Source organism: Marmota marmota, unplaced genomic scaffold (genome assembly GCF_001458135.2).
Source record: "Marmota marmota marmota unplaced genomic scaffold, marMar, whole genome shotgun sequence".
Classification (NCBI taxonomy): Eukaryota; Metazoa; Chordata; class Mammalia; order Rodentia; family Sciuridae; genus Marmota; species Marmota marmota.
The window spans coordinates 51,572,581-51,578,580 of NW_025999842.1; positions in this window are offsets into that span (position 1 = coordinate 51,572,581).

A 6,000-nucleotide genomic window follows, 5' to 3' on the forward strand; every position below is an offset into this window, starting at 1 on the left:
TCATCACTCCAGTTTTTCAAGTCTTTGTTGGCAACATTAAGAAAAGTTGATCTTTCCCTGTGCATGAGCATTAACATTTATTATTTTAATTATCACTAAGTATCTTAAAAATATTTATTGCTGTTGCTGGTATTTAGAACACTATTTTTGCTGCTTGATTTTTTTTTTCTTTTTTAAATGCTGAGGAGTGAACCCAAAGCCTTGCACATGCTAAGCAAGTGTTCTATCACCGAACAATGTCCTCAGACTCTATATCTGGCCACCTTCATGGACTTTTATTTCAGTGATTGTAGTTCATCTACTGAGTCTTTTTAACATCTGCATAGGTGATCCCATCTCCAGCATGTGGCAATGTTATCTCTTTTAAAATTTACATTTCCAATTTCTTTGTCTCAGATTTTTTTTTAGGACCTTCAGTATATATACTGACAGGTAGTAGTTTAGCAGAAATCCTTGCCTTTGTAGGAATTTTTCTGTTATTTTCTCACAAGAATGTTGGCTATTGATTCTTGGTAAAATTTTAGTTTATTAAGATTTGTATTTTTTGAGTTTTAAAAATTTGACAGAAAATGCTTTTTTAAAAAAAATTTGTTGAAATAATTAGAGTATTTTACTTTTTGTAAGTTGGGTCTGACAGCTGGTCTAAGAGGTTATTCCCAAAGAAGTTTGTGACTGGCAATTTTTCTTTTCCACAACTCTAATTTCCAGAATATAATGGAGACTGTTTATCTTGAAGAGACCAAGAGAGAGATAAATATACTGAATGAGATATACTGTCCCATACCATGACAGGCAGTCTGGTGTACCTTGGGTTTTATCATGACCAATAATTTACCTAATTCTGACAGGTGCCCTCACACCTAGCCACTCTGAACTCTGGGGGAATTGACACAGCCTCCTCAATACAAAGCGGAGCTAGGAGGGGTCATTTGAACCTCCAGGAGTCCTCCTGTGACTCTAACTCTTCTAGATTGACTATCTGTAATTGCACATATGCCAGTGCCTCCGTCTGTTAGTGGAGAAGGCTGCTGGCCTCTGTGCTGTGTATCCTGATTGCACTAACTTCCTTCTGCACGTCTAGATAAGTATGTTTTCTTGATTTATCAGGAGGTGTCTTGTCTGGTCTCTGAGCCAATTTGATCTTACTATTGACATTTATCAACCTGGTGGATGTGAGATCTTTTAATCCAATGAGTTATGTAAGTATATTTTCAACACTGAATTATTCTTGCACAGCTGGAATACATCCTAATAGCTTCCAGGATTTTAATTTTTTTCATATACTGCTAAAACCAACCATATTTAGGAATTATTTACATAAAAAAGATACTTCTCAATCCAATATGGAAAAGACAAGCTTTTTCAATCCATGGTACTGAGAAAAGTAGATAGGATATAGAAAAATATTAAATCCAATTCATCTTTTACACCTCATACCAACAAACTCTACAAATATGTCAATGATTTGTATGATGCAAGAAGGTAAATTTACAGGAAAAAACATTTGAACATTCTTTTACAACTTTGAAGTAGAAAAAGGTTCTCTAAATCAAGTCTTAAAATCCAGAATTTAAAAAAATAGATTGATAAAGTAGACTGCATAAAAATGAGAAAAGTTCTTCATGGCAAAGGACACCATGGACAACTCTAAAGACAAATGACAATCTGGAAGCAATACTTTAACTACCTTTTTATATTATTCCTAATGCCCTGAAAGCCCCTAGAAATTGAGAAGGAAAAGACTTAACAACCTGAAAGAAAACCAACAGTCCACAGAAAAGAAAATACAAATGGCACTACCATATGGAAAGGTGTTCAATTTTACTCACAGGAAGAGAAATGCACACGATGTTCACTTGCTAGATTAGCAAAGCTACCACCAACAAGTTGGGGAAGAAACACTGTCAAGAGTATCCCTGCAAAATAGAGCAAATTTCAGGAAGGACAATTTGGCGAGACCTGGTAAAAATGTAATTTGCATCCCACTCCTGAAACTTTTCCTACAAATATACCTGCTCGTGTATAAAATGCTCTTTACTAGATTATTTGTTCTGTTGTTTGTTATGGGAAAAAATTCATGAGGTAGGGAGAATCCAAATATCTGTCAAAAGAGAAATGCTAAAAGAAATTATAGTCTATCCAGGAAATGGAAAACTAGACTATTATAAAAATGATTGAAGATTTCATTGTATTCATGTAGGAAGTCTTCAGGATACATAGTAAAGTAAAAAATAAGCAAGGTGAAGATAAAGTGTACAATTTGCTACTTAAAATGTTATTGATCAGATACGGAATAATCTCTGTTGCCCCAGTGACTCTCAAAGTCATAGCCATTACAGTGGCTCTGGTGGTCTGGGGTCCCATCCCCTTTTAGGGGTTAATAAGTTTCAAGTTGTAAAATACACACACACACACACACACACAGTGGGGACTGAACCCAGGGGCACTTAACCACTGAGCCTCATCCCCAGTCCTTTTAATTTTTTATTTTGAGACAGGATCTCACTAAGTTACTTAGGGCCTCTGTAAGTAACTGAAGCTGGCTTCGAATTTATGATCCTCCTGCCTCAGCCTCCTGAGCCACTGGGATTAAAGATGTGCACCACCACACCTAGCTCAAGTTATTTTTATGATAACATTAAAAACTTCTGTGCTCAATTTTGGTTCCTTTCTAAAATTTGTGAAAACTCATTAGTGAAAAATCCAGGGATAAAGGTAGCCTTGATCTGATTCAAAATAATCCAGCTGACATTTTCCTTCTTTTGTCCTTTGTACATGTGCCTTTATCAATGGCATTTAGGGCAGGCTGTGAAGAAACCAATAGGCATTGCTCAGAGAGTCTCAGGAAACAGACCACAACCACTTACTCTTCAAGGGTTGTCCTTCTACAAAGAAGTTCACAAAATGATAAAGAAGATCAAAAGTCAGGTCCAAAACCAACATTATAAAACTTTTCTTTCCCCTTCAGATTCCTACTTGTAAGAGCAAGAAAGAAAACCAATCTAAGCCTTAGGCCATGATAAATAAAAATTTAAATGTGCCTTTTATTTCTGTTAACAGGTAAGGAAAGGCCTATGAAATACAGTATTTGTGGTCACTGCCATATGTGGCTGGGCACCAGATGCTTGGTCACAAAGGAAACTGAGTGAAGGTGAAAAGCCATTTCTACCATGAAGACAATTCAAAATCATATGGCATTTTGCTGTTTATAAAATGTTTTTCCCTTGTGTAAAATGTTTTTGAACCGTGGTCTCCAGGGCACACACGTTGAACTGTTTTTTCCTGGAGTTCTGTTTCATTTGCACCAACTAACCACATTTTCTTACAAGAGTCTCCATATGACTAATGAAGCGCAGCTCTGAGGTTATGATTTAGGGGAATATCTGCAGAGAGGGAGGGCACGATGCTGACTGGATCTATATACCCTGATTATAAAAACACACTCACGTAACTAACTGCTGGCTAGCTTGGCCTTCCTTCGCCACTTTTCTTTCACATTTTTATGTTTAAAGAGAATCCATGTAACAGAAATTGTTTGGCCACGAAAAATGGTGTTTGCTACATGGGCCTTTGGATTTACATCCCCAGTAAATCACATGGGACATCAGATCTTCGGGTTCTGCTCAGTCTCTTCCCTGAGCGGTAGCTCCACATTTCACAGGTTTGAGCTAGGCCTGTCCCCTCACACAGGCGCAGCTGTCCAAGGCTACCAAATTATATGAAGAAACACTGCAGGATATGCCCTGAGAACTTTTTTCCCTTCCTGTTCACATGTGCTTAATTTATTCATCCTTGCAGAATAATTCTTTGAATAGACATGTCCATCTATTCACTTATTTGCCTGTTCCAGGAATGAATGCATGTGTATGTAAATAATTTGTGTGTGTGTATGTTTATTTGCAAAATAATTGGACAACTTGAAGAGTGAATGCATTCAAATTCAAAAGTTAATCTACAATACTCTTTTTAAGGGTATATTAAAATTCTATTTGAGCCAGCCATTGTGGCACATGCCTCCAATCCCAGTGACTTGGGAGGCTGAGACAGGAGGATTGCAAGTTCAAGGCCAACCTTGGCAACCTAGCAAGACCCTTTATCAAACTAAAAATATAAAAATCTGGGGTAGAGTATTTTGAAGTTAAATCCCAGTTATTATACACATACACACACACACACACACGCAAACAATCCTATTTGTATTTCTTAATCTCTAAAAAACTTAACGGTATCTTTTTTTAATATTTATTTTTTTAGTTTTCTATAGACACAACATCTTTATTTTTTTATTTTTATGTGGTGCTGAGGATTGAACCCAGCACCCCACGCATGCCAGGCAAGTGTGCTACCGCTTGAGCCACATCCCCAGCCCTTAATGGTATCTTAAAACTGGGATCTCATTCAGTTCCTTAAACAGGTACATTGATTCTAATGTCACAAAGGCCACAACTTCACTTAAATACTGTCTCAATTTTCAGCATCATTCCATTTTTAGCTCCTCTGTGGAGTCTGGGATGTTGTATTCTTTGTAGGATTTATTTTTAGACATTGCTTTAGAAAAGAAATATTGGTATTGGAACTGCCAATGCAGTTGTGTGTTTGTCAGAATGACTTAACTCAGGATCGGATTTATCAACTGTGGCCTAAGATGGAAGTTTTTGGATGACGCTGATGCTTGCTGAAGGTGCTCTAATTCTCTCAATGAATGAACACCTCACTTAGTGACAAGTGTCATTTAATTAAAGAGAATCCAAAACATGCAAGAAAATTCAACCAAAAATAAAACCACCAATTGTGTTTATTAAATCTTCTGTGACTACTCTGCCTCTTAACCAGAATGTTATCCTGAAATTCTCACTCCTATAATTAGCTCCTACTGTCTTTTGATGCCAAGAAGTGAAATGAAAACAGTTGAGTTAATTTTATGAAGTATTTCCACTGTTCTGGTAAGAATGAAATGCATATGTGTGTGTGAACTACAAAATACCAATTGTGCAATTTCAGTAACTCCACATCAGGAGGCAACACTCATATTTGTATTGAAGACTGGCTGTGCACAAAATATAGATGAGAGGTAATACTCATGCTAATAATTTGAAATTATATTATTTTCTTTACTTAGAATAGGATTAAATAGGGAGAAACCATCATAAATCAAGAGAGCTACCCTAGAAGAAAAGGAAAAGCCTGATACTAAGACTCTTTTATAGCACTTTTGCTTTGTGAACAACCGATCCTGCATTTCATTTAGTACTGAGATCCACAAATTGTGTGACTTTTGTGATAATGACATGTTGAGCAGCATCCTTGAAGTCTGGTAATGCTCTATATCTTTCTGAATGCCCAATATATAGAAAGATGATAGATGGATGTTGACTGTCCATTTTGTTAAAGCAGCAAGTATTTCTGATGTCTGAGTATTTGGCACATCACCTCTTCAGAATCCGCTTACCAATATCTATTGTCTTTATGGTGTTTACAGTTTAGGACTAGGATATTTATATTTTTTCAATACTGCACCTGTGCTGGGCTTTTGCAGGGGCTCCTGAAGTGTTTCATCAGGGCATGCTTAGTGACCTTTGGGGGGGAGATCAGGTGGTTCCTCTGTTCTTCACACTGGGGAAGGAAAGACCTGCTTGTAAAATGTAACAAATGTTTCCTGGGTTGAAGCCAATTTATTTTTGATCTTTATTTGATCTTTATTTTGACTAATCTTTCTCTCTTTGTGTGATTTCCTTTTGTTGAGATGCCAAAATTCTGCCAGCCTGTTTCCTTTCTCAAAAAAACCCCTCATTTCTGTTCAGTTTAATTTAGTATCCAGGCTTGTTTGCCAAAAGCAAATTAAATTCCCTCTGCCCCAGCACCAACCCCTGTTCAAGTTTGAAGCATATCTTGTAAAATGTCTTGGCAATGGGCTCATCTATGTGCTTACTGTGTCTCTACATTTTAAGGACAGTCATGTGTTGGTCTTTATGGTTGTTTAATGGAGGTAGGAGGACAGGA